General features: G+C 41.9%; 1 long non-coding RNA gene across 2 annotated transcripts; it reads left to right on the top strand.

Annotated features, from left to right (window-relative positions):
* Positions 1 to 2475: 2475 nt before the first annotated feature.
* LOC131877561 (uncharacterized) lies at positions 2476 to 4820 on the top strand. Of its 2 annotated transcripts, XR_009372898.1 has the most exons (3): positions 2476 to 2490; positions 2824 to 3254; positions 3412 to 4820. It is a non-coding gene; the product is annotated as an uncharacterized LOC131877561 (long non-coding RNA). The 2 variants fall into 2 exon arrangements; XR_009372895.1 differs by lacking the exon at positions 2476 to 2490 and having other exon boundaries at positions 2634 to 3254.
* The last annotated feature ends 2172 nt before the right edge of the window (positions 4821 to 6992 follow it).

Raw genomic sequence — 6992 nt, 5'->3', positions numbered from 1 at the left:
CTTGGTCATGAAAGGCTATATCAGGATTCTCAGACACTTGCTGATCACAGCCATGAAGGAGAAGAGGCTAATCTGGTGCAAAATGCCCTCAATGTCTTGAGCAGCAAATAGGTACCTTATTTCCAACTTCACTGAGCCCAAAGAAAACGGGAAGAGGCACGGTAGATTGGTAAATAAAGTACTAGTGCCGTGCCTTGAACGCAATTTCTTTTCCGGAAATTATGTAACTCAGGTCACTAATTATGCATAAGATTTTAATAGAATTACCCAAAGACAACACAAACGGAAATAATCCAATAAAAAAGGAATCGGCCCAATCGGCCCTCTATTTGGTAGAGGCTGAGTGACAAAGCGCCCTCTGAAGTGCTAAACGTAAAACATTTGCATGCAGCGCACAGAGGCTATGGTTGCATTGTGAAGATTGTCTCCTGGCTTAGACTTCAGATATCCCTTGTCATGCAATGTCTTCTTCATGGCATTGGCAGTGCTTCTCTTGACGTTGATAACCTTGAATATACCTGAAATTCAGACTCCAGCATAGATCAAATCAGAAATTTGATGTTTCTTTGCCAATTCAGACGCCATTTTTAATTTACCAGAAAGATCCCCTTGTGATATAGATCACCAAGTTAATCCTCTTTCCATCAAAAGAAACCGTAGATCTCTAGCTATTCTAGAAAGCGGGAAATCCAAATTCTACTGAGTGTTCAGGATTTGCTCTCGCATCCTGTACATGGTCCTAAAGAGGATTGAATCAGCCTTTTTCGATTAACGTCTCTGACAGAGTACTCAAAAAGTCATTCAAACAAACCTTCAGAGTTTCCTCGTCATTTTCGTAGTCCTCTTTTAAATAACTGAATCTCAATTCTTCATTTTGGGCTGGCTACTGAGGTCAGTTGTTTCATGCAACAGTTCATAAATTGATTGTTATTTCGTCAAAGAACTGAACATTGCACAGGCCATATTATCCGCAAATTCATTCTTTTTTTTGCAGACAGCAAAGAAATATCGGTCAAAAAGCTCTGTTTTGACCTACGGATTTCCCACTAAGCCAAATCAATTGTAATAAAGGAAGTAATTATTGCTTCACAAGACCAGAAAGCAAAAAGTCTACAAAAATTCCCATACCATAGTTTTCATATGGAGTTTAATTTTTCTGAACTTGAGCGGAAAAAAAAACAATAAAGTTCACTATTTTAAGCGACACCCATCACGTTTGATCGAATTGAAATGGAAGTCAGTTTTGGCTGCACTGATATCCTGAACAGTTTTCTTACTTTCTAAAGTTATTTTAAAAAGTATGGAAAAATCACAAGGTTACGAAGGAAGTCATTGTTTAAGCAACAAAATGAATGAGACCCATTGCTCTTGCCTTAGAGCATTATTCCTTCATAGCAACATCGTAACAACTTGGCCTTCTTTTTCCTATTGCCAACATAATGAACGCTCTTCACGTCACCCTGGGTCATTTTATTTTTTCCGTTCTTGGTTCAGGTTCGGTGACTTTGTCTTTAAAATCCTTCTTCTTCTGCCAGCAGAATTTGACACAGCATCACAACAACCCAATTGCCAACCAATGAACTCAGTTCTGTGAATTAGCAACGCCAAACAGTAGACTTCAAGACCAAATGAATCACACGGATGTCAACGTCCTATCGCTATTGAGAGTATATCACAATACCAAAATGACAATAGACACTTCCTTTCATCCATGCAGAAACAAATGTGAAATCGAAATCACAAAACAAAGCAAGCTTTTTGAAGATTTTTCTTATTCTCATAAACATGTACCAATCGTGAAAAGCGACAACGCTGAAAGCAGCAACGCTGACTTAGACTTGAAGAATCCTGTGATATTCTCCTCACGCTTTGGACTAGTGCTTGGTCGAGTTACCGAATGAGTTGGTGTCTGGACTCGGTTCGACTCATCTTACCATTCACAGCATTATATTCCTATATTCCTTAAACTCGTGTAAAGAACAAAAGAAGGCATTGAAATGGTGAAAATTGTGAAAGATTTTGGGATATTTTTTTGCAAAGAAACGCACCTTAATTTATGCATATGTAGTCACTACATGCACATTTTACCCTCGTTCATGGGCAATATTATGGGTTATTATGACAATAAAAGCAATGAAAATTGACACATTAAAATATATTTCACATTTGTTGTTAAGGCATGCAGTGAATATAACTGTTCGGAAATTAGTGATTGAAGTTATATACTAACTTAAAATCTTTGATAGCTAGTACAACAAACGCAACCTTCAGCTTTTCGCCATCTCGTCAAGCTGGCGCCACATGCTCAAGGGTACATTCCGAAACCATAATTTTGTTTAAAAGGCAAACTAGTCCTTGTTGGCAAGCTCAGAATGCAAGCCTAGAGTGTTTGAAATACTTTGGAATTGAATATGTTTATGAAATTTAGTGTTCATTGGCCTATTTCCCAATGAAAGGAAAGGAAATTACTATGAATTCGACTTGACCGCAGTAAGAAGAAGAAACAAATAGTTGAATTCGGAATGAAAAAGCTTTACTGTCCGTACTAATGTTAGCATTAACGATTGCAATTCGTCTATTTGTTGCTACTTAAGCTTGATATAATATTTGGTCTTGGCCCGTTTGATTTTGGGTAGAGCTGAAATCCTGTTAAAATTGTTCAAATCTGACTTCCCCTCCTCGCCACCCAAAAATACAACTTGGCGCATTGTCCAAACATATCTGAATAGATGTGTTATCTACCACATAAATTGAGCGAAAACAGATTTTAAAAAATGCATGTCCGGGATCTTTCATGACTATTGCCAGAAGTGGTTCTCTCAGGCTCGCACGTTTGAATCTCGCGATTCCCAACTCTCAAATCCCGCCTCATCCCTCACGCCCCTTTATCCTTCCTCGTCCCTTTGAGAGTGGACGGACGCCTTGCTTGTGGTGGCCCCGCTCGAGCACACGGCTCTCTGCTCACTCACCATCCACCATCTGGGTCTCAATGGTCCCAATCCACCACCACCATTCACCACCCACCACCAACGATTCCGTGCCCCTCGCCGTCTCACGGCTCACCACCCTCCAAGGACTGACTGACTGCGTACGGGAGAGCGGACAAGACTTGAAGCCACAACAGACGACGGAGACGGACCAGACTCCATTTTAACGGACAAAAAAGGGATTGAATGGGCCTTGGCATTGTCCACAATTCGAGTTTGTTAGAGCGAAGAGAAAAATATCCCTTTACTAGTGCTACATATCATCAGGTGAGTCTCGGGTTAACGAGAGAGATGGATTCGTCCCAACCGTCCCAACCCACGGGCCGAATCTGCTCTTGGATTCGTCATTTTTTGTCACAAAGAATTGTGCCTTTGTTCCAACCAGCATAAGATCTAAAAGATAATAATAGCTCCATTGTTACAGGATCGTTGGATAATTTTACCCCATGATTGCATATCTAATCTAGTCTCAAGATGATGTGTCTTCTACCCGCTAATGCCGCTACTCATGCGGGTGCTGCCACGGCTACGGTGGGTTCACCAACTCGGATTTGACCGCCAGTTCGCGTTTATTATTCGATTCGGAATCTTCCTCGCCTCTTCACCTGAGAGTAGTTCACCGTCACCTCCGATGATGACACACCCGCTTCCACCTCAGGCTGCGGCCGTCTAGAAGCGGACCAGGGCCGACCCCCTGCCCGTGAAATGTGCCAGTCCGCCCCAAGGAGAACAGTGTTCCGAGGATGAGCGAAGCAGTGCCATGATACCTTCATTGAAAGAGCGTGTCGAGCAGTCTCATGAAGAACTCCTTCAATTGAAAATGAACCTACCCACCCATTGGGAAGAGAAATTCCCGGGCCGCGGCTTACCCTCATCTTCCCTGGTTAAAGTGACTTTTGCAACATGCGTCAAAACATTTCAGACCTCCGCCGTAAACGGATGCGTTCTCGAAAGAAGAGCCAAGATTCAATCAAACGTCGCAGCTCAACCTTAAGCACCGCCTCCTCTTCAACCGCTGCCAGCATGACTTCATCTGTGACTAGTGATATTGAAGATGAACCCGCTCCAAGAAAGCTTTGCCCGTTATTCAGGAATGCGAGACTCGACCCGTGTCCGTGGCCGATTCTCACATATCAATCCTATCCAATCCTCGGGTCATGGAGAGAATGAGTTGGAAAGCGGTCTCTCAGACTTGGAAAATAACGAGTCCTTGCTCAAGACGTGTTCTCAGGGTTCGCTATTAGTGCGGTCTTCGGAGCATGCAGTCAGTATTAAAAAATCCCACAATCTCGCTCATAGTTCAAACGAAACATTGATTATCAAAAGTGACCTGGAGATTCTTCAGCCTAGCAATACCTGCCAGCCTCAAGATCAAAGTCGAACGTCTTATTTCGAAGATGAAATTGCCGAAGCCTGTGATCTCGAAGCTGCAGATTGGTTATCGGATGACGAAGATCGAGCCACTTCTGATCTCAGTGGGAGCTTTCTTCGATCGTTTTTGAATCAAATTCAGAATGACCAGCGTTTTAATTGCTCCATTCCTCTAGTTGATCTGTTCCAAAACTCTCCTCTGGACTCATTCATTTGTTACGGTTGTTCCATGCCATATTCCAAGAGCAATGCTTTTACCATTAACCTGACAGATCAAACTGTCTCCGTGATCTGTGGCCATTGTCAGTGGTGGACCACCCGGAGGATTACCACACAGACCTATTCATTCTAGACACATCCGATGACTTTTATCGCAACCTAACGTACCACATCATCGCTCACCAATCGCAAAAGCAAATTTTGTATTCTCCTAATCTGAATAATAGATTCATATTATTTTTACCCTCTCAGTTTCCTTGTTGTCAAAGATTTACCTTACAACCTCTTGAATAGACAAATCACCGAATCGTCTAGGGGGTCGATTGTTTGGATACCATTGAAGGGCATCAGGGCCTCCTGAGAGGAAGTGAATTTTACTTCGGCATTATTTCTCCACTGATTGATCAAGCAGTCGCAGGCATTTGGAAACAGGTGACCGAGAAGCTTCTTAATTGATACATTTCCATCTACTAAACTGTAGACGATTATATCCGTGGAACTCCGTTCTTTCCAAAGGTATTCATCTTTGCTCTTTCGTTCTACTTTTACATTTTTTTTAACATGCAAAGTTCCCAAAACTAGATTCGATGGTACACAGCGCCTTAAATCAGGCTGCGTTATTACGTTACTCTTAGAACTTCCTGGTTCTTCACATGTCAAATTTAGAGGCAAAATAAACTTTTTTCGCAATTCGTAACATCTGATTCATTATGTCCATGTGACACCTAATAATCTGTCAGATCATCATGTTCTTGACATAGGGTCGAGTAAAACCGGTCAAAACAGTCGGTCTGGCTAAGTTCAAAGATGAACATAGGCTGTTGATTATAGAAAGATTAGAAGAACTTGACCGGATTTCAATTCTGAAACAAGAATCGGCCATTGATGCAGCCATTGATAAATTAGTTTCAGTTTTTAAAGAAGTTTGCTCCAGTTTAGGAATCTCTGAATGTGTTCCAAAAGGTGGGACACGGACAAAAAATCCAAAATATAGGAAGACTTTGTTCAAAAAGAGTTGCACATTATCAAAAAGGCTGAAGATCACGTCAAATCCAGTAATTGTGGGTGGTTCCAAAAAAAGTTGGACGTAGTTCAGGGTAAGATTAAGGCCTCCATCGAATATGACCACTTACAAACTGAGAGTAAAGTGGTTCAGGAGGTCAGGTCGAAGACAAAAATGAAACACTCTGTTGGGCCTTTGAGATTGATGGGGAAGCCATTAACAATGTAGAAACTATAGCTAACATGCTTGGAGATCATTTCTCCAGTGTGTTTTCAACCCCACTGAGTTCAGAAGCAACAGCTCATTGCTCTGAAGATGAGTCTGTTGAGATTGACAAGGTCAGTCAAATTGAGCTTTTAGATGATCTTGTAGTCACAGATCAAGATGCTTTAGAGGCCATAAGGGACTTGAGGCTTTCAAGTTCTCCTGGTCCTGATGGCGTGACGTCTCAGTTTCTGATGAGATGCTCACTGGTTCTTGATCCTGTTTTCTCGTACTTGATGCGTTGCATTTTGGATCAGGGCAAGTTTCCATCTTCACTAAAGATAGCTCACGTTGTTCCAACTTTTAGAGGGGGAGATCAGTCGCTCCCCAGTAATTACAGGCCGATTTCTCTCACTTCGAATATTGCGAAGGTGTTTGAGAAGATCATGAAGTCCAAACTTGTTGAATTTCTTGAGGTCAATGACGTCCTTCCTCCTAACCAGCATAGGTGCCGAGCACATTTTAGCACGGTTACCCAACTGATTGAGCATTTAGAGCAGGTCACTGAGGGAGGGGAAAGGCAGGAGTCAGTTGATGTTTTCTATCTTGATTTTGCCAAGGCCTTTGATAAAGTAGATCATGGCCTTTTGTTGAATAGACTTCACGGCATTGGGATCCAAAGCAAGGTTCTCAATTGGATAAGAAGTTTCATTCAGAATAGGAAGCAAAAAAATAAGGTCGAGGGATCCCTTAGTGACACACATGATGTCAAGTCAGGTGTTCCCCAGGTCTCCATCTTAGGGCCCCTCCTTTGTTATAATATTCGTTGCCCCGCTTCAAAAGCTTAGTGTTACTGCCAGTCTCTCTTCTAATGCTGACGATACAAAGTTAGTTTCTAGTAGGAATGGCCAAGATTGCAGTAGCCTTGCAAAGGACTTTGATCAAATCTACTCATGGGTAACTGAGAGCAATATGGCCCTGAACGGAATGAAATTCCGCTCAATGACGTTTGGGTCAACTCCTTTAAATACTCCATTCGTAGATAATGGAGGTAAAGATATTGAACAGGTCTCATCTATGAAAGATCTAGGTGTAGTCCTCCAAAATAATGGAAAGTTTGATGAGCATATCCAGTTGAAGGTGGGTAAAGCTTTTCAAATGTGTGGTTGGATATATCACACGTTTAAGTCACGATGCTAACTCTGTAC

Source organism: Tigriopus californicus, chromosome 1, assembly GCF_007210705.1.
Source record: "Tigriopus californicus strain San Diego chromosome 1, Tcal_SD_v2.1, whole genome shotgun sequence".
Taxonomy (NCBI): Eukaryota; Metazoa; Arthropoda; class Copepoda; order Harpacticoida; family Harpacticidae; genus Tigriopus; species Tigriopus californicus.
This window is presented reverse-complemented; position numbering and strand designations above follow the sequence as displayed.